This window comes from Argiope bruennichi, chromosome 4 (assembly GCF_947563725.1).
Source record: "Argiope bruennichi chromosome 4, qqArgBrue1.1, whole genome shotgun sequence".
NCBI lineage: Eukaryota > Metazoa > Arthropoda > Arachnida > Araneae > Araneidae > Argiope > Argiope bruennichi.
In genome coordinates, this window is record NC_079154.1 from 9,027,710 (window position 1) to 9,053,547 (window position 25,838).

Consider the following 25,838-nt stretch of genomic DNA (forward strand, 5'->3'; position numbering starts at 1 on the left):
TGCACAGGAGATATCGGCCATCGTACGGTGTGAGGCCTTTCTCAATTAAAATTTAATTCCAGTTGAAAATCGAGTGCATTCTCCCAAATACGTGAATAATCTCTATTAATAATAAAGATAAATGTATGTGTATTCACAGCACATTTTGTAGATGTTGCCGCTTTACAGGACAGACCACTTTACCTTCATTTGCTACATTTGGTACAGACTTACTGTGGAAAATGGTTAATTAGAATTTTAATGAATTAAAATTGAAGCTAGATTTTGACGTTTTTTAAGTAAAACTTTCACAAATATAATAGCACATATGCGATTTTTGGATCATCCTAAAATAAATTTAAAAAATCTTCTTTTAATAATATCAGTTTTTTTGTAATAAATTTTTTCTTTTTTAATTAATATTTAAACATTTTAAGCAAAACTCATAAGAACATGTTCCCCAGTTGTAAAACTGGAACTTGGTTTACTGCTTAGCAACAAAATTCCATCCTGGAATATTTTCTGTTCTTGTTGATGATAATATGAAAGCATGGCCTATTTTCCCATGGTAGATCGTTTTCTGTGAAATGCAGACTTTGGGCGCTTTGTTCTTATTAAGCATTGTGAAGTCCATCTAAAATAGACATCATACAATCTCTAAATGACAGGTTAATATTAAACATTTTGTAATATTAGTTTGCTTGTAAATCTATTCCTTGAATATTTATATATAGTAAAATGCATCTATAAATTTGAGCAACAAATGTTAATATCTAAGCTGAAATGTGCTAGAATTTATATTATCCCGTTAATGCGAAATAAAAACTGAAATTCTAGTAACATTTCTTGAAATTAATTTAAAAACAGCAAGATTCATATGAAGTAAATGAAATTTTATTTCTAAGAATTCAAGAAAAATAATGAAATCTACAGAAATAATTAAAATTTTTATAGATATATGTTAAATTTTATTTGAATATGATACGATATCAAATCAAAGACTAGCATTTGATTTCACTTGCGTCATTCCGTAAATATATCAAAAGAAAAGAAATCAGAATGCGATATCTTCTCTTTAAAATGCGTGGTATGAACCAATGAAAATCTTTCTAGGAGTTTTGAAACTCCTAGAAAGAAGATGTTGCTAGGAGTATTGCTCAATTGCTCCTAAATGGGGCTAATTGCTAAGAGTATTGCTCCATTGCTCCTGAATGGGGCTAATTGCTAGAAGTATTGCTCCATTGCTTTTTCTGATAAAGCAAAATGAAGCAATGGAGCTCGTTTTCTATTTGACTTCGAAAGTGAAATGAAACTGGTTTCAAATGACGATACTGAGCCTTAATATCTTAAGGAAATACTGACGGTATATTTCAAAAACTAATAATACAGACTAGAATTAATCGTAATACCACAACATATCTAATATCGGAGAGAACATATGTAGAACGTTGAAGATCCTTAAATTTCTTCTGTGTAATATATGAAAGATTTTTAACTATTGATATTTGATTTCAAAAGAACCTTTATTGAAATTATCTGTTATTTATTATATTTATTGAAGACGAATAATATAAAAAAATAGGTGAACATACCGGGTAGGAATAAGTCTTGATTTCGACGATATTGTCGGATATTAAAATGGATTTGATAAATTCAAACTTCTTGGTATTAAAATTCGTAGCAACTTTCTATCATCTTGGTATTAACAACAGCTGTACAACAATTCAGTTTTTAGAAAAGTGTCCGTTTGACTCATTTTTACTTTCTGGTATAAGTAATATAGAGAAAGTATAATAATTGTTAAAAAATTCGTACTCGAGATTTTAAGTTTTTTTTTCCGTTGACAGACGTTTTAGGCTTCCCTGAGTTCGAAAACTACACTTTTGGGAAAATATTTGTCTGTCCGCGACAAAGATAACTCAAACGCTTTCAGCTAGATAGTTGAAACTTGGTATACACACCAAATTTTGAGTAAAATCTGTTTAGAGAAAGTTTGTCTGTCCTGCTATTTGAATATAATTTAACATGATAATTACAAAACAAAAAGAGCTGTATGGATAAAATTCGGTACACATAACATCTGTAGTGGTGTCACCTGTCAAATTCAATTATATATTGACTATCTGTCGATCTGTCCTTTCAGAATCATTAAACACAATTATTCAAAAACACAATAACGTAAATACATCAAATTTGGTATGGGATTTTGTGACTATATAAGCAGTTTTGTGTCAAAATTTTATTTCAATCTGTTTATAAAACGGGTTTAAAACTGAAATTATAATGTTGGAAACTATTAACGCATGCCAGAGATTAATCGCCAAATCATTATCTGTCATGATAGATTCAATAAAGATGCTACATTGACACCAAAAGTCAATATTTCGTAACTTTTGTGCGCCAGTTCATGTTCTCTGGCTTTGTTATCGTCGATTTAAAATGGATGTATAGTAGTAGAAAATACGGATGACGTTGTAGTTATTAAGGCCTTATTTTGTGCAACTGCTCCCAACGGGTTACAGCATTCGAATGTACAAGATCATAATTGTTATAGATGGCGCTCTTGCATGCCATGACGTAACAGGCTTGACAAGTTTGTTAGAGAGTATGCGAGAAAGATTTGGGGAGACCAGTCCTGCTGGCTATAGAATAAAGAAAAAAAAAACTGATCCTGTTTCAATGTCTTTTTTTAATGGTGTTTTTTATGATCCACGCTGACCCAAAGTGTGAATGGGGTCGGAGTGCAAGGCTTCCTGTGGATAAAGTACTTAAGACTCCCCACCGATCCATTTCGAGTCTTACACACTGTGGGTAAAAAAAGTCTATGTGGGTTAGAAAATGCATTTACATTACAAAATCAGTACTATTTTCTATTTCATATGCAGTACTATCACAACAATCCTACATACATAACCCCAGTCGGATGGATGGTGATTCATTTAAAAAAGCATTTTAGTAAATATTTTATTTACAAAATACATCACGGAAGTGGATAGAAATCTATTTTAATGTGCCTTATGAGTTTATTGTCAATATGGTTATCCAAACGAGCAAGTCAAATAGTTTTTCTTGCAATGCTGCTGTTGATTTGTTAACTATCTTACCCTAGTTGGATTGTACACCTGGTACATTGATGACTTGGCGCTTCTTAAAGATGTAAAAGGTACTTTAAATTAGATTTCAACCCAAAATTGTACAGAAAACGTTACCACGCTATAAAAGATGTTACTTAATAGAACTGAAATTGAGTAGCTTGTTATTTCATCATTTGTATCAAGGTCCAAAAATAGGTACTTGTTTCCTCATTAGCTATCTTTGAAAACGCAGAACTTCTGGAATTTTAAATTATCGAAATTTCGGATTGTAGAGAGCATTAAAAATATCCTCATTAAAAAACAAATTGCACTTTCCTAGAAAAATATTTTGATTGTCTTTTTCTAGCAGCAGCATTTGTTAGATGATTCTTTCGTTTTTATTTCTTATAAAACCATGATGCGTATTCAATTAATTATTTTTTTTCTCTTGAAATAGTGTTTTGAGCAATTTTAACTATAAATCTCACTATTAAATGTTTTTTCAGGCCAATAAATCTATCGAATACAAAACCTGTCCTTCATTTCCACTAATTACAGAATAAATTATGAAATATAAGGCATGTATCTCTGTTAACATAAAATTCCACGAAATTCCTTTTTTTAATTTATCAACCCTGAAAAATTATGTTTACTTATTTCTTCATACAGAGACAATTAGCAATATTACTTTGGAGACTTTTAAACTATACAGACTAGTTTCATTAACTTGAGTACAGGTAAGTCCAAGTTATTGGGAAATACGATAGGTCTACGAAACTCAGAATAACTCGATGTTTAGACTGTCCAATAATTTCTAAGATTTATATTTGAGCTTAAACTTTTAATGTCAGTCGAGAACCCTGTCTGATGCATTTCGGGATTTGACTCACAATTTAGTCATTTTACAAGACTTTATTATTTGTAAATTACCGAATAGAAATTTAGTTTAAGTTTTCCGTCCTGGAATAATTAGTAATACTGGTATTATTAAAAGTAGAAAGTAGTATATATGTATACCATTACATCTTTATTTCTCATTATTGGAACTTGTTTAATATAAATGTTGTCTAGACATGTTAAATTCTTCATTTCAGAGTTTTACGGCTTTCAGAAAGAATTCATAAAATTCGGAACTGTATTCATTTTTAAAAGAACTAATTAACATCAAATAATGTACAGGGAGGTTGAAATTAAATTTCCGCTACTAAAAGGGCCCTGGAGATCATTCTACTATACCAAAGACAAAAATATTTATACAACTGACACTTAAGAGGATGCGCTCAAGATTTCTAAAATAAAAAAAATAGTTTAAAAAATCACTAACAGATAGCGCTGCGGGTCAGCACATTGCGGCAATTTATGTAAATGTTATGCATAATAAAAATAATTTTTAATGCCACAATCAGATATGCACTGCAGAATGACGACATGGTTAGAGGAAACTGCTTTTTAAACTGTACTATCGCGGCGTTGAGAATGCACCGGCAGCTTTGAAGGGATTTCCATCGTTTCAAGAAACAACGTGGCCGATGTCAGCGCGTACTCTCCGGGACATGTTAGAGAGCTTCTAGCGAACAGGATAGTTTGGGCATTCTGGAAAAGAAAGAAAAAGGATCAACACCGTCATTATAGAGGATATTGCTACAGCATTCGTGGAAGCAAGCAGTGAATCGCTTCACGGAACTGTTAGTGTATCGACGATTTCACTTAACTCTTGGTATGCCTCACTCCACTGTCCAACAAATCATGCGTAGAATTCTGAAATTCTACTCGTACATGATTCAAGTGGTTCAGCCATTGAAACCACACGACCCGGACTCTAACAAAGGATCTGCTCTACACTATCTCGCGAGAATGACAATAGATAATTCATGGCCATGGAATATACTGTGAACGGACGAAGCACGCTTTCATATTAATGATCACGATAGTAGCCTTAATTGTCACATTTGGGCGACAGAAAATCCCCAGACAAAAGAAAAATGTCTTCTGGAAATTTTCTCGCCTACTGTTTAAAAAAGATATTATCCTCTTTTCCATTTCCGCATTAAGTTTTGTACTTTATGCAGGGCCATGAACGCCACGGGTGTTCTGACATTTATTCTCAGAATCCAGAAGATAAGTTTTGTTTTCTTCGAATGACAGCAAAGAAAACCTACCATTGAATATTATTAATTGTATGTCGTTGACGAACATCAGTTACGAGAAATATTATTAACGTGAGAGGTTTGACAATGAATTGCTGGATGTAGTTAATACACGAGTACTAGAAAAACAAATATGTATTCTGGAAGTTTTTCCCCTATCGGGCAACACATAATGGATTCCGTATGAAATTCAAAAGAAATCTTCAAACTTGGTATAACGACCGCATGCCACATTTTACCAATCTATTTCAAAGCGTTTTAGAGTCAGCGTGTTTACAGACAGACAAAATTCCAAAAAAGGTGTTTTTTACTCCAGGCCTAGTAAAAATCTTGAGTTCCAATATTTTGATAAACACGAAATTTCATTTTTGCATATTTTATTTTCAAGAAAGTAAAAAAGGATTATGTATAGTATCTTTTCTTTAATTTTCTTAAAGGAAACAAAAACAAAAAAAAAACCAATGTATTTTTCCAATAGCTCGTTTTTATTAAAAATTTTAATTAGAGCGTCTTTAAATTAAAATAATAAAACCTCTGAAGTCGCAATTAAAATGATGCTTGCTTCAGAATAACCACAAGGGATTTAGATATAAAATGGCCATTATCTTTTTTTGTAATTACACAAACCAGTAAAACCAATTAAAAAAAACTAAGTCAAAAATCATAAACAAGTAAATTGGCGTGATAAGAAATCATGTTATTCTTTGTTTGGAATTGATTGTTGTTCCTGGTTTATTTCTGATTAATTAGTAACCGATGCACTTATTTCTGCTCCCAAATATCAATATCTTTAGCTGGATGTATTTCTTAATTTTATTCAAGAACTCCATCTTTCTTTGGATTATCGGAAGTCTTTGTGTTCGGAATTATCAGTTGAACAACAGGTTTTCTTGATAAGAAGTTCTCCATTGATGGTATTGTGAACATTTCATTCTATGGGAGGAATTTTTGTGCACAGTGAGTCGATTCTATTTGTCTTTTTGTTCTTTAAGAACATTCTTTCTCCTCCTTTGATTGCTTAAGACCGTCTTGTTTAGAAAGGACCACCATGTCTTAAAATCGATGATGCCCTTACTTTCAAGTTTTTTTTACAGTAAACTTTGATACTATAGTTGATCAAATCCACTTATTGGTCATTGGATGCAACCTCTCGTCCTTCTTCAACGGCCTTTTTTATAAAGGTAAAATACTTTTCTCAGAACTAGACAAAAAAGAAAATTGACAAGGCCTTAACAAGACCGTTTTTAATCATCGTTTCTGTTAGCAATCAGAAACAAGATTCGATCTTTTATGCCATATAAAGGCATTTTGTACCCTTATCACAAAATACACAGAAATGCAAAAAAAATTAGATATGACCTCATTTTGCTACATTTAGGGATTTGTTTCGAACGAATTTATCTTGAGAAGAATTTAAAATTTAAAAAAATAGAAATTGAAAATGAAATCACTTAATAATATCTGTCATTTTTAGAGGACATAAAAGTCGCGTTCTTTGAAAACTATTTTCTGAAGTCTCTGCAGGCAGTAATAAATTAACATAAAAAGTAAAAAACGTAAATTTTGGTACTTTTCAGAATAATTTCATTGATAGTTACTTAGAATGCCTGGCTATATGACACAGAATACATGCGCAATGCCTTACGAGAATATATACGCCAGAGTATTTATAAATCTGTTCTTAATTCATATCTATTTCAATGAAATAACAGAAAACAAAGACAGAAGAAATTAATAAATAAAGTTTAAAACTGAATTATGATTATTAATAAAAGTTGCTTAAACTTATTATGAGTCGACTAGTAGAGAATTTATTATAGTGCCACTTAGACATCCAAAGTTCATTTTTTAAACAATGAATTTTTATAAGTTGTATATTTGCTTTCTATAACACTTCCTTTATCATTCTAAAATCTGATGTTTTTAAAAACAGTTTTTCTCTCAATTAAAAAAATATTAATGGTATAAAAAAGCACAAATTCGTTCAAACTCCCTGAACAATCGAGAAAGATGTCTTGGAATAACAGAGAAATACTCAAGATCTATGCAATGCTCGATTATATTCTATATAACTCGTCTTTTGCTCCAATATATCAATTATTAATCTGAATTGCACAAAATATAATCAGTTTTGAACTGCGTCCTTCATACATTAATTTTCAAAACACATAAAAATAAAAAAAGCGAAATTCGTAAACTTATATTCGCAAGTGTTTGATAATTTTAATGAAATGTGTTGCTTTTCTCAGAAATCTATTAATCCGTATCATACTTGTCGACTTGATTTCAAGGAAACAACTTATAATGAAGCATTACGTATCTGCACTATGAAATTTCATATTTTGAACGAAACTTGAACTATGAAAAGACACTTTTCGCAACGATATGTGGAATATAACTCAACGCATAACAGGCAGGTAAAATATTATTAATGTTCCTTTAATGGGAGCTGAAATTGAATACATTTATTGATCGACATCATTATCATGATTCTGCTCTTTTCGTTTTCATTACAGTTTCCCAATTATTTGTTTCATAACATTAGTATTTCTATCATGGAAATCATGAGCCTTGTTGTAGTAGGCTTTTTTAAAAGCCTAATGCAAAATTAGAAGGAGCCGTTTCCATCGAATGCTTTCTCATATAGGAAATACAGAGAAAATATTGCAATCGTCAAAAAACAAAATCAAAGCACATTGAACGAATCATCACACACATTTGACGAATTTTCTCGTTTTAGACTCTCCCCTCCCCCCTGAATTCGAAAAGAACATTTTTGAAAAATATTTATCTGTCTGTGACAAAGAAAACTGAAAAACGCTTTGAATAAGAGATGAAATTTATTATACGGTCTTTAAACCAAATTTGTAGCCTTCTATCAAATTTTCAGCAAACTCTATTCGCAGGAAGTCTGTCTGTCTAGCTGTTAGAATATGAATTAACACGATATCTCCAAAAGGGAGAGACGTATCTCGAAAAAACTCGACACTCAGTTTTAACAATTATATTGCAGACAATTACCAAATTCTGAGCCAAATCGAGCGAGGAGTTGAATTTAAACCAGCGGTTGTACTTTCAAAAGTATAAAAACGCTATAATTTAGAAATGCAGTGAATAAATGTATCAAATTTGGTATATGAGTTTATGATTCTAATTGTAGTTCTACGTCAAAGTTTGATTTTAACCCTTATGTTCATTTTGTATAGTATACCATACATACAACTTTATAAAAATATACTACCACTATAAAATATATAATATATATATATATATATATATATATATATATATATATATATATAAAATAAGCTACCTATATACATTTTTTTAGCTTGTCTTCAAAAAAAAGCAATCTTGCCACGATAAGGGTTAATCAGTTGGGAAAACAATGCATCTGAAACGAAAATTCATCATTTATTAAAAGAATATGTGAGAAAGTTTTTGGGAAATACCTTTCGCTAGTTTCGTATTTTAACACAAAATGTCGTGTTCTATTATATCTTTGCATACAGCTTTGCATCCCTCAGAGTTTCCAAAGAAGAGAGATAAAATTCCGTAAGAACGTCACATGCAAAGGGAGACACGGCCGAAACTCAGCTCATACTGATATAATATAGCGCCTTTACTGCTTCACAACATAATGAAAAACATACCAGGGTATAAGTAATAGCTTTCTTTTCAACTAAATGGATGCTAAATTCGATGAAGCTTTGGACTTTTGGTCACGACTGACATATCAAATTTCATTTAAGTCGTTGAGCTTTTCAATTGTCACATTCGCATATATTGGAATATAGAGTCAAGCAAACAAACCGTGAAATATTGTATTAATTTGAAGCAAAATTTCTATTCATCTAAAATTTTCATAATAAAACCATTTGCTAAATATCAGGCATCGTTTTTCTATTTATGGGTTATCGTTTTCAAATGTGAGGACTGACAGGAGAATAAAATTCATAAAAGATTTCAAATAAAATTTGCCAGAATTCTACAGTTTTGGTTCACGTTCAACAATCACATAATAACTTTAATCTGTCTAATTCTTTAGGTATTTCAATTATGTTAATAAGCAGACTGGTATCATTCATGAAATAGGTTTTTTTAGCTTATTAAAACATAAAACATGCAAATTCAACTCGACGATTACGATATTTTCTGTGTATATATTTTGTATAGGAGGGAATACAAAGCTGTGAAATTGGACAATAAAATCGAATTATTACTAACAAACCACCAGATAATCCAAATGAAAAATCAATCATATCTTTCTTGATTTATTCTAGAAATAAATGCGATCAGGTAAAGGGGCATTCCAAGTAATAGTTAACAATAAAGCCCATTAACTTTTCTTCCATGGAAAATCGAAAAAGCAATAATGTTTTGAATGCATCTGTTGTTGTTTTTTCCTGCTTTCATCGTTCCAGTGAATTGATTTGCATAAAATGCCGCTATATTAAGTTACAGAAAGCTTTTGGCAACCACCTGGAAGATATTGGTTATGTAAAATTTGAAATGAATCCATTGAATTTAACATTCCTAATGGTTTTTCAAAATATTTTCAAACATCAAATTTTGATAATCTTTTAACTCGAAATATTTTAAAAGCCTTATACGTATTTTTTTATTATATTGTACTCTTCTGTAATTCTTTTATTTTATCTGAATTTGAACTTCAGAACGTTCTGAAAGGAAAATGATTAAAAATCAACTATCCAGTAACGTGTTTGTTGAATCGAATCACATAATGACAGGAAAAAATATTTCAATATGGAAATATTATAGGCCTCACAGAATATATTTTTCACGATTTACATAATATATCAGAAAATTATTCAATAAAACTTCAATAAAAAATCATCGCATTAAAATGAAAAGGCAAAACGTCGATCTAAATGAAAAATTATATAAAAGTTTTTAAAAATATGCAACCTTAAAAAGCCTTTCATCCTATCTTATTCCTGAAGTTAAGCGTTAGTTATAATATTGCCATAGAAATCAACTGTTGTTTAAAAAATATTTTAAACAAAAAAAAATATCTTCATTTCGTAAAAATAAACCCAATTTTTTATACTTGAATCGTTGAGAATGGAAGGAAAATTATCAGGAACCAAGCATAAACGGCAACATATGGTAGCTCTTGTTAAAACTTGTTAAAATGATCTGGCCTGTAAAGTTACAACACATACTTGTAGATATATGCACATTCTCCTTAAATATTTGTAGAGATGAAGATAAAAATAGTCATTTTCTTTGTATTGATCCTTAACTGTATCAATACCATTTTGTTCTTTTAAAATTAATTTGAATAATTTAATGAATACAATTAATTAATTTTCTCAATTAATTATATATTTTTACTTGAATAGGAAACATTTTAATGAATCAAAAGCATTTAAAAATCAGTGAACTTAATTAAAAACAAACTTTAAATTATGAAAAAATTACTAATATTTCCTATATTTATTAAGCTGCCAAAATAATTGTTCAGTGTAATCATAATTTAAGTTCACGGGACAAGGAAATTGTTTTGATTAGTACATCCATGACTGGCTTTTATTATTCTGAGATAACAGTTTTGATCTGAATTATAAATTTATATATTATTCATAAACCAAACTCTCCGGTACAAGAAATGAGCCACCAGTGGGATCTAACCCACGTAATCGGACGATAAAATTATGTGCCTTCTAAATGAACGCTGGTCCTTTTACTTATTTAGTGATTTCTCCTCTCCATAATTCAGACGCACTAGGACAAACGAAATGACACTGAAGAAGCAGAAAAGTTGGTATAGGCATGAATATGCAAATGAAGGAGCCATGCCACCAATCAGGGTTATGTCACATTTTTGACAGAATTGCCTTCAATTTTTTTTTCTTCATTTAATCATTTTGGGAAAATTAAGCAAAGCCCTCAAAAACATCAAGTATATTTGGAGACATCCGATAATTTGAATGAATGTGTTTATCGTCATTTAATCCTTTTATTCAAAAGGTATGCATTCAGCTATCACATCCTTAGATATAAAAATTGAGGACACTATTTTAAGAATCAAAGGTTTATTTGACACGAAACAAAAACTGAAATTATCTTATTTAACATTCAATGAGATTTAAGAACCGCGGGTAACCTCGTTATTTTGGCTATTAAATCAACATAATGTGTATCGTTATTTGAACTTGAATACCTTATTAAGTAAATGACAAATATCATATATATGCACAAGCGATTCACTATTTACTTTCTAAAAACCTGTTCGATACAGGAAGCTAACACACCATTAGAAAAACCAACTCTGATGTAAATCTTAAGTTTTAAAATATTTGTTTCAAAGTAATTCCTATGATTTAATTGCTGCTTTTAGTTGCTATTTTTAAATTGCAGCATGTATATTAAAAAAACCTAGCTAGTAGTTTGTTTTTCCGCAGAAATGCAAAAAATAAAAAAAACAAAAAACAGTGCAATTTTATTTCTTAATTGTGATATTTGTTGTTCTAATGAAATTTTAATCCTTATGAGAGTTCAATGATTCTCTAAAGTACACGCCGTACCCCAAAATCAACTCAAAGGAAATGTCATTCTTTTAAATAAACTGTACGATTTTTTTAAAATTAAATTCATTTAATTGGAATTTTCTAGGCAAGATCGATGTTTTGTTCATTTCTTTAACAGTTATATTCTGGCATAGATAGATTTAAGTATAAAAAAAACAAATTTAAATATACCTGACCGTTATAAATTAAATATGTTTTCATTGAAAGCTAATAGTCTACTAAAATAAAGAAACGATGAATTAAAAAAAATAGGAATAATTATAAGAAAATCTTTATAAAACTAATATTAATCACTAAATGAATCCAACGTTTCTCGATATAAAAAAATTAGAATGTCTTTTGTTAATTTAAAATAGCTATTTAATATTTTTTTTTCCTGAAAGGTTCGTTAAGACCTTCATAATGGTTCAGTGTTTTTAAGCTGTGTTTAAATTATTTCTAATATTAAAAAATATATATTTATAACTTATCAAAGTTTACAGTTATTAAATGTCCAAAAATTGGACATATGCAATTAGGCTAAAAAGAAATAAAAAATATCTTAAAATGCACTAAATACCAATGAATGCAAAATAAAACTTTTTAATTATATAACATTTTTAGGTATAATGTAGTTTTATACAAATAATTACAAAATACAGTATTCTCTTACCTTTTGTTACTTTATTTTTTATAAAAATTAAAACATCATTAGCATCAAACGACTTTTCACTTTCTCATACGCATAATAAAAAAATAAAAAAAATCCGAACACAAGATTTTTATGACTTTCCACATTTCAAATCTACTTAAGTCCAAAAACACATTTTTAATATTATTTCTGTCTATCAATCAAAAAAGCTTTAAGTTAAGTTGATGAAATTTATTATATGGCCTATACTCCAGAAAATTAGATTACTGTCAAACGTTTGAGCGAAATCTATTCTGAGGAAGTCTATCTATCAGGCTGTCTGAATACAATTAATATATAAAACGAACACAGTTAGATGAATAACATTTGGTGCACATATATATCATCTGAAGTATAAATCTATTTCGAATTTGGAATCAAATGCTTTGAAGTTTGGACAGTCTATCATTCTGAAAGTTGGATGCATTTAAAATCTATAATTCAAACAAAAAAAAATTAGGTAAATGAAAATTGACTCACAGTTTCAGCATCTAAATTGTTGATTCTTATTAAATTTTGCACAGTTGATGTCCGATGATTGACTGTCCATTGTCTGTACTTTCATACGGATATAAGCGCAATCACTCAAAACCGCAATTTCCTAAATAAATGAAATTTTGAAATGTGATTTTGTGACTACAATTATAGTTCTTTGTTAAATTTTGGTTTCAAACTGTCGAAAAAAAGATTTTTTTAAATAAATATTAAATTGTCAATCATTTCTGTATTAATTGCATGCCAGCGATTAATCACAAAAGAGTGCGCGCTAAATTCAATGAAAACTTTGATTCAAACTACAGAACGGTATTTCGTAGCTATTTTCCACGAATACCATATAATTAATATAAAAGGATCGGTTTTTAACTCTCATGGATGCCACTCTAAAAAGAAAAATTTTAGCATTCATGGATTTCATAGCTCTGCCAAAAGTCCATAATTTAATGCAGGAGTAGGGAGGAAAGTAATACCTTTATTAAAAAGCAGGCGAGAAAGTTTTGGAGGAGCCATACCTGTTGATTATATCTAGAATTTAACTGTATCTTAACACTTTTTATTTTATACAATGGGAAAACATTTATTTTTATAAAAGGGAAAAATTTCAAATCTGTAACTTTTCTTTAATGAGAAAAAGTGTGCTAAAACGCAATATTTTCTGTCTTGATTTCTTTCTACTGTTCACTTTTTAATTCACTATAAATATTATAGAATATTGAAATAAATTTTTCTCGGAGTCATAAACAGATGATGCCATGCGTATAAAGTAAAGATTTAATTAAATTGTTTAAATAAATGATATCCAAGAATAAATGATACCTCGGAATATAAGAATAGTTTATTCCCGACAAGAACACCAGCAGAGAATTTCAGCTGGCGTAGAAAGGAAATTCGTTTTAAATAATCGATGTTTTAAATATGAGAATTGAAAATGAATCAATAGTATTTCAGGCAAATACATATTCTCTACAATTCCATTTTTGATTGAGTTGAAATTTCATATTTGATTTTGTGGAGTCCATTAATTCGTATGTAGAAAAGTATTTCAAGTGGAAATCTTAGTTCGAGTTTCCTTTCGAACTTTGTATTATATGATACTTTCTCGTAAGTATAATATAATATTTCAGATAATTCCGCTTTGTTGCTTCTTCATAATTTAGGGATAAAAGATTTTAGATGCAAAATTTACTACTCCTGAAATGGCATCAGAAATCACTTACGAAATATGCAAGTGATAATTAGACACGAAAGAATGCTTTTATGCAGAATTCTCTACACTTATCAGAGAAGTAACTTGAACTGGAATATTTCTGTGGATTGAAAAATCTGCGAAACATAATATCCGATGTTCTGCTTAATAAAGAATTTTCATCAATTTGCATATTATAACAATGTTCCATTTCCGAGAAATGCGAATTTAATTTTCGATATTCTTAATAGTAAGTTAGTTTCAAACTTTGTTTAGTTAGGCTCAAAAATTATTTTAATGCAGCCATTTCCACTGAATATTTTAAATGACTGTTTGTAATTCTTAAAACAATAATTAAAAAGTTTTAAAAAAACTTGTTAATTGTAGGAACGAAACGTTTCTAAATTTTCTAAAAAGTATTGAATGTTATCTAACTTTCTTCATCAATTATTAAATATGTTTAAAGCCTAAATAAATCTATAGAGTATTTACAATATTTATCAAAAGGATTTAATGAATATTTGAAAGATTTATCAAAATATTTATTGAATATTTGTATAATTTGCAAAAGTTATTGTTAAAATCAATTAATATTTTCAATTAAATGTTTATAGCTTAATTCTACACAAAAGGAATTGAATAATATTTTTACACAATAGAATAAAAAATTATCCTATTGATTAACCAATTCTAATTAGAATCAAACGTTTTTTTAATTGAAGTTTTAATTTAGAAGCAAGCTCTAATGTTTTCTTTCAATCTTTTTCGGTTCTAAAAACAGAATTTTTGAAGCCAATTTAAAAATACCCAAATACGTATATAATCTTAGTTTTCAATCGAATGAGCTCGAATTTCGATAGAAACCTCGCAATTATAATAACAAAGCATACCGAATTTCATTTATCTTCCTAGTTTCCTTTCTAATCTGTTATTAACGGGCAAACTTAATAACAGAACAGATTTATTCGGAGATTTAATTAAATTTATATTTTCAGTATTTGGGCGATGAACACATATGCCAAATTTCATTTACAGAGATCATTCCTCTTCTAAATTAGTATTTACATCCACACAGACAGAAAAGATTCCCGCTGACGAGTTTCATTCAAAATTTGACATAAATGTACACATTTTTATGTGAAGACTATTATCGAATTTCATCTTTGAAGCTCATTGCACGTTTCGATTAATGTACTCCCAAACAATGCCTCAATTCACATTGCTTTCACAATTCTAAAAATGAATTCTTCGGCCTCAGGCAGGTCTATAATGTGGCTATTCATGATAATGTAATCTATTTTTACTTTCCTGCTTTTCTCCCATACGCGATGATGTAAAAATAACTAGGTTTCTTAGATTGTGAAGGAGAATATATTCTTTGTCTAGTGTTGTAGGAAGTAATTCTGCTGAATCATTAGACATCATTATATTACCTATTACAAAATGTCTGAGAGTTTCAAGTAATAACGTAAATAAAATTGAACTGTTGTTTATTTTTAAACTAAAACAGTTTTTTTTGTAGGACTATTTGAAAATTAATTTTTTTGAAGAAGGAAGGGAAATTATATTTTAATGATGAAAAAAATAGTTTTGTAGCACTTAAAAATGAGTCCGTAAGAAAAACAGAATTTTTCTCATCTTTCATAGTGCATATGGGTATAAAAAGTTAATTGAAATGCGTATATGCGTAATAAAAGTTAGCATATTAAAATAACATATTTTCATTTCATAACTGAATGTGATGGCAGTTACAAAATAAGCATTTGTTCTTAAACAAAGCGATAAAATATAAATTTTATTCTATTTTTTTAATCTTTCAACAATATCTCTTTTCTCGAGTAATAATAGTTTTTTGGGTCTTATGGCTCGAAATGCTGAAGATTTAAGAACATGTCCTCTTTCTGCAAGGCAAATTGGAAGAAATTATGCAAATTGAGGATTCTTCTTCACAAAGAAAGTGTCGCGGCCTTTTCCAGGAATAAAATATCACATTTTCTAGAAAAGTTTTGTGATTGTTCTTTTTTTCCAAGAACTATTCATTCATTTATTTTCGTAGAAAATCCGAAAGGTGTCTGTAAGAATCTCAAGGCTTAAATTATCATTGTTTGAATTTTTGCTACAAAATTGGGATTTTTTCGTGTATAGGTATTATTTCTTATGAAACCCTTTATTCGAAAGATATTCGACAAACGTTAAGAATAATATAATAAATTTAATTTATTGGGAACGTTTAAAAAGTAAGTGATACTCGATCAATATAAGTAAAAAAAAAAAAAAAAAAAAAAAAAAAAACTTTTTATTTAGAAACGATCTACAACACAATATGACACTACAGCATACTGGTTTTCTATATAACGCCTAGCTCCAGCAAACATTTGCAAAAACGTTTCACTAAACATTCATGTCCTGACGATAAAAAATCTCTCTTTGGTCTTAACAGGACTTGGAAATCACAGGACGCCAGATCGACATTGTATAATAGATGTTGCCAGATCTGCCATCCAAAACTGCAAAGCAAAACGTATAATTTGAGTGGCTTTTTTTTTTATTTGACATTGCTTTTGCTTAACTTTCCGATGCATGGGGGATGGTGCCATACTTGCCCTCCGAAAATGCGAAATGCGAAACGAACCTTATATTTTGTGTTCCTTGTTATGTCTTGGCACTGCGTTTATTTAACTTTCCACTGAATGGTGCCAGACCACCAATCCAACACTGTGAAGCAAACTCTGTGTTTTGTGCGCCTTGTTAGATCCTGGCAATGCCTTCGCTTAATGTTCCACGTGTCTTCTTTATGTCAGATTTTCGCATATCTTTTAGTCTTTCATAGTGCGACTCAGCAATCATAGTTATGACCATCCGCATAAACTCAATGTAGACAACCCCCTCGTAATCGAATAAAACACTAATCAAGGCATTATTTGTTTATGGAGGAGTTTATCGTTCTTATGGACGATTATGTGCCCTGCCCATTCCATTGACATACGCTTCGTTTCCTTTTGAACTAATGCCTCCATTCCTCATCACCCATAATGAAGCAACTTAAAGACTCATTGACCCGTCCGAAAAACAATGTTGAAGGAATTTCAGGGTAGCCGTAAACCTTACTGCTTTGTGTTTGGAACTGAATGAATAAGGAACTCGTCTTGAACAAAATTTAAGATAATCCAGTAGGTGATGGATGATAAAATGTGCACAGCTAACGAATATTCCTAACTATTGCGCAACATGGTGACAGTTGTTCTGCGAATACTGAAAATAATGTCTTTCGTTCACTGCACCATGTGTGATGTGCTTGTCATTACCAGCCTTCCTAGCCTTTCCACATTAGTTAAGTTTATGTTACCATCTTCGAAGTATTAGCACCATTTCGCATTGGTTGGACGTAATATTGCATGTGACCCGTTTATTTATTATTTTACGATCTCCATCATCGTGAAATCTTTTACCCACAAAAAAGTACTGTGTTTCAACATTCGATTAAGTTCCCAGTTGAGGCACCAATTTTTTTCCCTTCATATTACACTGTAAGAGTCCAATGAAATTGCTATTTTTGGAAGTCATTAAGACTCAATTATCGTCTACTCAAACTCCGCTCTTGTTTCACATGGCTTCCACTTGAAACTTCATTTTATAACCAAATAAATAAGTTTTTTAAAAAAAACACTAAGGAAGAAGGAATAAGCATGCATTTATAAAAGCATTAGTTGCTTAGACACTCCATCATTTGAACTTCAAAGATACTCTTAGCCCGTACGTGCTATCAATGACTACCGTTTCAGAAGCGGTGTTCAAATCCACTCTGTACCAGTTCATTCTGTTGTTTCATTACTCTCATTTTAAAAACAAAAGAAAATCGGAAGCCGAGAAGCATATTAAGATTATTTTTAATATTTTATCTTCGTGAATGGGCTCTGAAAATTCACAGGTACACATTTCTGTTTCGAACATAGCGTTTTCTACAGTGGGAAAATTTATAATTATGTGGGAAAGATGATCTTAAACATTTAACATTTTTTTTTTCCTTGACAGAATAAATTAAAAAAACGCACATTGCATTTACTTCTACTTTCAAGTCGAAAGTACATGAATTTAAGAACTTATTCCATAAAGAAGCTAATAAATAACGAATGCATCTGAGGCCTATCGAATCTTTCATCATGACCATACCTCTTTTCTGTAAAATTTCCAGAATAAGGTTTGAATTCCACGAATCAAATAAAGTTTGTAATCAGTAAAGTTAATCGTATTCAGATAAAGTTTGTAATTTCAAAACCGCGGATTCAATTTTCCTGTTCAATAATCTTCAATATTTTCCTCTCCTCTTTTGATTCTGTCCTTTTCCATTTATCTGCATAAGAAATATTTTCCTTTGCTTTCTTCGCTTTTAGTTTCATTCAATTCCATCAGTTACTATTACAAAAAAAAAAAAAAAATATTTTTCTTTGATATCACCTTACGTAATAGTCACATAACTGAATTGAGAATGGGAATAAGACACAAAATACTAATTTTACAGGAAGAATTATTTATTGTTGTCATCTCGGAAAAATCATAATCTAAGTTTGAATCTTCATACATTTCATTTGCAATTTTAATCGATAAATTTAAAAACACTACTTTAAAAACCTTATTTTGATCCTTTTCGATTTTTTTTCTGTAAATTGAAGGAGCTTACTCATCGAAATGTGATAGTTTTTTAATTGAAAATTTTAAATTATATTACGAATATTTAAAAATGAAATAAAAACCTCTGTACTTTTAAAACGAGAAATGAAACTATTCATTGTTTACTGAGGAAATAATAGCGAGCATGTAATGTTATTACATAACCCCTTAACACCATCCTGAATTTAATTTAAAATATATCTATTTTGAAAGAATTTTTAAGTGACAAAATTTATCGATTGATCTGTCTTGATTTTTGAACGATTTGGATTTTATTTCCTTATTTCTGAGATGTTATTGAATCCATGAAAGCCATTAATGTGGGCCTTGCATTTAACGCACAATGGTCTTTAGCCAAAGAATTATATCTTCACAACCATAAAAAAAAATTCGTAGACACCTTTTCTGATTTCTTGTCCCCATTTTCCTGTAAAAAGTATTATTTTGACAAGTTTTATCCTTATGGGATATATATAGAGCTTGCAGTCAGTCATTAAAAAAAAATTCTTCCAGTTTATCCAGTTTTAACCCATTATTAAAACTCATTTTAGTACTAATTTTGCTCAATAACCAACAATGAAATACCTAACAACCCAAATAACCATGCAACTATAAGATACCTAAAGGCAATTATCTCAAGCACGTGTAAAAATAAGTATTTTCTTCGAAGTTTGTCGTGCAGTTATTATTTAGCAAGATTACCAAGTTTGTTTTCTTGTGATGATACAAGAGACAAAAAAATATTTGATGCCTCTTTTACTGAAAATTAAAATTATAGTCAATATGTAAACATATATGCGATGTCTAAGCAATTTTTTTATATATATATTTCACTAGAAAAAATTTGAATTATTGAAATATTCTTCATCTATTTACGACATTTCATCAATGTTTCTAGTTTCGGTTTTCAAAGTTTCTTTAAATTTCAACATTAAATTTATTAACCAACTAATTTTACCATAGGTACAAATATTTATCATAGAAAATTGTCACTGCTTGAGATAAAAGAACAAAGAACAAATCCCTTATGTATAATTCAGGTTAAACAATAACACTGCAATTTTTTTCTTCATTTTTAAGAATGTATTTCTTATTAAAAAAAATCTAAGAATGCTTTTTAAAGACAGATATGGTGATGCATTATTTTTATTTAAATAACGTAATTGTGTAGATTCGTTATGTATGAATATAATAACATTAATAGATTTTTACCTTAATCTCACCTTTTAAAAGTGAGCTAGTTTTTTGTTGTTGTACCTGTGATATTACACTCGTAAATTTTAATTCAACTAATTTGGTAGTTCTTTATCAGTTATTGCTAGTACCTAACTTTCGGTTAAATTTTTTTTTATTGTTACTAATGAAGTTTGTATTCTAGACGTTTGTTATTATTATTATTATTATTATTATTATAAATTATAAAATCTATATGAAAAGGTAATCCTTGTAACATTTGTCAAGACAAATATAATGTACGTATTCTTAATATGGAAATTTAATGTTAACAGAATTTTAATTTCACTAGTTTTAATAATATAAAATAATAATATATTATAAATAATATAAAATAATTATATATACATATATAATATAAAATAATTATATAATATTTCCACTTCCATATTTTATAAAATATTATTATTCCATATTTTATTAATAAAATATGGAAGTGGTTTTAAGAATTCCGAATATCAAACAGCAAGTATGAAATGAATGATTCATCAGACCAAAACAATTTTAAAAATCAATAATAAGATGCAAAAACAATGAAAATAGAAAATTATGTCTTATCTAGGAAGAATGGAAACTAGAACGAAATGTTTTGTTGTGAAATCAGCAATTATTTATTGCTTAAAACTCCATATGGTGTTTCAGTTGTCGAAGAACATAGGATAACACATCAATCCAAGTAACATCTTGCAAATATTCAATAATGTTATTTCTACGACTCTTGTTTTCTATAACGCGAGATTATTACTGTTTTTCATTGTAACAAATTCTGAGAATTAAAATAATCTCCAAGATTGAAGCGTTTTCGTTTGCTATAATTTAAAATAACTTAATTTTACTTTCTGAATTATTGACGATTTTCAGTCGACTGTCGGCAATATTGTGCCAGTTTGTAGACGCAGATTAATAGTCTAGATATCTTAATGGCTTATAACTCTGTCATTGAGAGAAGAATATTCTATGGTATTTTATAGATAATTCCTCCATTTATCAATTCATAACATAATAATGAAAGTGTTTCGTAACATGAAAAGTCTTCTAAAGAATTGTTCGTGTATTTTGAGAAACCCTGAGGCATATTTAAACTTCATCGACTATAATTAGAGCAAACTAACTAAAGCCATAACAGAAAGAAAACCCGGTATCCTTTCTTTAAATTTTATGCTTACTAATTTACAGTAGAGGCAAAGTTTGATTTACCCACTGGCAATTTTATGACTTTGTGCAAGCATTAGCTTAATTACTTTTAATTTTATTAATTTCCTGTTAATACCTTTTTTTCAACAATTATTCGTTCACATTATCATATTGCTAGGAAACTGACATTTTAAAAAGTTGTTTGCTATGAATTTCGATGAAATATCTTATTATTTCCTTCTAATTAATTATCAGTCAATCGATTAATTATAGTTAACGTTTTGTGTAAGAGTTCAAAATTTCTCTGGTAGTATATTTCAACATTTAAGACAGGCGAGATTCACACTATATATATATATATATATATATATATATATATATATATAATATATATATATATATATATATATATAAATATAGGTATATACAGGGTGTCTCGAAAACCTTGACTGCAGCTTTTATTCCTTAAATATGGATCACAGATATATACAGCAAATTACAAAGTTGCTTAAAAAAAAGGTGCAAAATGTTATGAAATCGATTAAATTTTCAGGGAATTAAACTTTAAAAAGTACAAAATTTAAATTTTTATACCGACCCCGTACAAAAAAATCTTCAGTGAGTAAAATGTGCACCATCTTGTAATAAGGTCATGTTCAGAAATTTCAGAATGGTATCATGAAAACTCTCAAAGATATGTTAAAACAAAGTTAGGGAAGGATCAATCACAAATTAAAATGCAAATATTTACAGCTTCAGTGCAGAGGACGCAACGCAAGAATGCATCATAAGGAAATAAAATATGCTTTATAACTTTAGTTTTAAATATAAATTTTTAAATCTATGCTTCCTGAAAAAAATTCTAAAATTTTATATCATGAAATACAGAATATAACTAAAAAATAGCACAGTCAATATAATCTTTCCTTTAAGTAATCTACCCTTATGTAATCGTTCCTTATGTAAACTTTCGTTTATGTAATCTTACCTTTTAGTTATTATTTCTTCAAAGTTTTAATACTTTTGAACCAATAAAATACCAAAATCATTATTTATTCAATCATTACTTTCTTTGTTAATTTGTGTACGGCCCCTAAAACACGAACATCCGACATGACTTTTCATCTTTGCGAACTCATATCCAGGCATCGAAAAGTGGTTTAAGTCAGCATTTATGCAGTTTCATATCTTTGAGACTTTTTGCAATAAATTGCTGACATTTTGTACATCACCTTATTAGAGGGTGGGGCACATTTTACTCACTGGGAATTTTTTTGTAAAAATTTAAATTTTATATTTTTTAAAGTTTAATCCCCTGAAAATTTTAATCTATTTCATAACCTTTTAAACCTTTTTTTACTCAACTTTCTAATTTACAGTAAATGTCTATGATCGATATTTAAGAAATAAAAGTTCTGATCAAGGTTTTTGAGACACTCTGTACATATATAATATTAAAAATATGTCAGTTAAAGTAATATGTTTTAATTTATATATTTAAAAGAAAGAAATGCCTTATTTTTCAGTAAAAAACTCTTAAGTGGTTGTAAAAACAAATATATGAATGACAATGAATATAGTAAGAAAGAAAATCCACTTAAAATCAAAATATTTTATGAATTTGATCAGAATTTCAATTTGCTTAAAAGAGAACTCTCCTAATATTTTTATTTTTTTTTATCATGGCATTTACATATTTGATTAAAGAATTAATTTAATCTTTGTGAAATATGTAAATTATCATTTAAATATAATAACATCTTTTTGAAAAATAACTACTATTTATTTATTTCACGCCTATTTAAGCTATAAAACTTACCCGAGAGAAAAAAAGACATTATACTGTCATTTTAAGAATATTACTCTATTATAGTCCTGACTTTGGAAATGGCAGCCACGTTTTCAGAAAATAGATATGGAGTAGATATCTCATCGAAGAATTCGATGTCTAGAGAAAATATCAAGTCTCTCTAATCTCTAAGTAAGCTCTAGATATTTCTGGGTCAATGATTCATTCTATTCCCGCCTGCATTTTAGAAGAATGATTGCAAAAGCTTGGAAATGGTCTTTTTTTTTTTTTTTTTTGAAGCATTCAAGTTATCCGCTATTGGGATTTCGGAAAAATGCCTTTTTGAATCACTTGAGATTAAATTAACTTATCTTTTAAAATTGATCAAAATTGTTCAACGATTTCAAACTTCTGTCATTTCCTCTTGAACAACGATGGAAAGATAAAATTTGAACAGGACTTAGATTAAAATTTGATTGAACATGCAATAATTATTCGTTGTTACTTCCCTTCGTAACACGGGCAACATTTGTGAGGTGGGATTTTCCACTTTAGATGTCATGAAGCATATTAGTATCTACTGAGGTGGGTTCATTCGATTTCATTTTTTTTTTTTTTTTTTTTTTTTTTTTTGTAAATGATTATCAAAACTTTCTGAAAATACTTATGATTCATTTCATTGAGAGATATCATAAAGTCCATCTTGATATTTTTTAATGCTTTTCAAACCAGATTCTCTAAAGAGTACCTATTTACCCCAGTGATAGGCGGGTGTCTGGCTGCAATTTTTTACTTTCGTACAGATTAATCAAATTTTCTGAAACTAATTATGACTTCCTTTCATTTGAAATACCACATTCAATCTTGATGCCTTCTTCGATTGCAAAAGCGAACGATCTGATGATATTCATAGAGTGTCCTGCCATACTGCTTTGTTCAGTGATGGCGGGGTGCTCGGTTTTGCACAAGAAGGTATGCATAGAAAATGTTTAACATAATCTTACACAAGATAACGTAAAGAATATTCGCAGCCATTGATGGGCGTTCGGTTGCAATATGCTTGTTCTGTATGTGGATGTCAAAATTTTTTCAAATTTCTTCTTGTCTTGTAAAAGAATTTATGACCTCCTTTGCATGCAAGAGTGAAAGAATTAAAGGTACATATAAATAAAAACCTTTGCATTGTAGAAGTATGTTAGGGAGTCCTCCAGTTATTAAGGGAAAGTACTTTGGATACGAATTCTTTTTTTCTCCTACATTCTATTAAAATTTTGATTCCCATCGTTTTTCACAAGAAAATCATAGCCATTTGAAATAAGCATAATTATATTGAATAAATAATTCTATGTTTTAACCCTAAAAGCTGGATAACATAGGCAATAATATCTCCTTTGATGAAAAAAGGAATTCCAACTCCGAAAAAACATCTTAATTCCTTAATATAGTTTGTATTCTCTTCCACGAGCACTGTGGAATGTATTCTATGGCGTAGTCATTGATAATCGTTGGTTAATCTAGGTTTAGTGGCGGCAAGGGGCATGTTTACAATTGTTGTGGGAACCATTCCCCTTCCTATGCACTCTTTATAATAGACTCTGTAAAATAGTCTATTGCATGAATGATAATTTTAGATTAGTGTTAAATAGTATAACATAAATTATATAAAACATGACACTATAAATTATTTAGATTTCGTATATAAAAAAAATCTTGATTATCAATGATCCTGTAATTAATATATTAAATCATCTTTTGTATTATTGTCAGTGTTTTTCATCTCGTGATTTCATGCTTTTCACAATAATATTTTGGTGTTAATTTAGCATCTCATTACTAATAGTTTCACCTTTTAAAAACAAATTAATAAATTCTCATTCCGAATAAGAATACAATCTTCATACAAGAATATTGAAGTGATCAATGGTCTAGACATAAGTATTGGATAATCTTCTAAGTGGCACATTTTATTGGATTAATTTTGTTACTTTTAGATGGCGTCACCAATGTTGCCTTCTTGAAACTTCATTACAGTACTATTTGGAAGATATCCAGTATTTTCAGTAAAGAATTTTATACAAAACACAAAAGGAATAGAACAATAATTGATACTGAAGCAATATTAAAAGTACATTCCACACAAAACAATAACCTAAATTAAAAACTGTAGTATATAGTTGCGAATATTACATCAATTTCTATTCTAAAGAAAAAATATTTTACAGGAATTCATCCAATGAGATAGAAATATTAGAAAACAATAAATTACTTACAAAGTACCTTGGAGAAAAATAGAAATATTTTGAATTTTATTTTGATATAAATGGTTTTGGTTTTCCTGTGTACGTAATCTATTCAAATGAAAGCAAATATTTTCATGTCTGTTTCTACAATAAACTTATTACAATTCCCCAGCAGTAAAAATCATGCTTTCATATCTCCAAAGATATATTACAACTGTGTAACAAATTGTTCAGTTAGCTTTTCTGTTTTGTATGAAACTATCATTGATGGAGTGTTTTTAAAGCAGAAAACATAAAAAAAAACTACTAATCTACTTATTAAATAACTTTTACGGATATGAGTTAGTCAATTTCCAAGAAGCAATATTTCTCATACAAAATAGTGCTTTTTACATTCCTAATATATTCCTAAATACTTTTTTTATTTGTAACATATCCTCCAATGAAACATTTATTTCTTATTGTTATTTTATTATATCATTTGTTTATTTTATTATTCACTATCGTAATAATAATACAGAAAATCATTTGCTGTATAGAAAAGGGAGAAATTGTTCATAGAAGCATTGGCTTGTTGAAACTTCCTCAATACAGTATTACTTTAATATATTTCAATGTATTCTGAAAACGAAATTAGCTAATAATGGATATACTAGATATTACATT

The 25,838-nt window shown here is 29.0% G+C and overlaps 1 long non-coding RNA gene across 1 annotated transcript in view; it reads right to left on the reverse strand.

Annotated features, from left to right (window-relative positions):
- Nucleotides 1-583: 583 nt before the first annotated feature.
- The window catches only part of LOC129966851 (uncharacterized), a 50,962-nt gene continuing 25,707 nt past the window's right edge, over nucleotides 584-25,838 (reverse strand). The window contains exons 2-4 of the long non-coding RNA XR_008784302.1: nucleotides 12,905-13,025; nucleotides 8,514-8,594; nucleotides 584-613 (exon numbers count right to left, since the gene is read on the reverse strand). This is a non-coding gene — a long non-coding RNA (uncharacterized LOC129966851). The remainder of the gene's footprint in view (nucleotides 614-8,513; nucleotides 8,595-12,904; nucleotides 13,026-25,838) is intronic.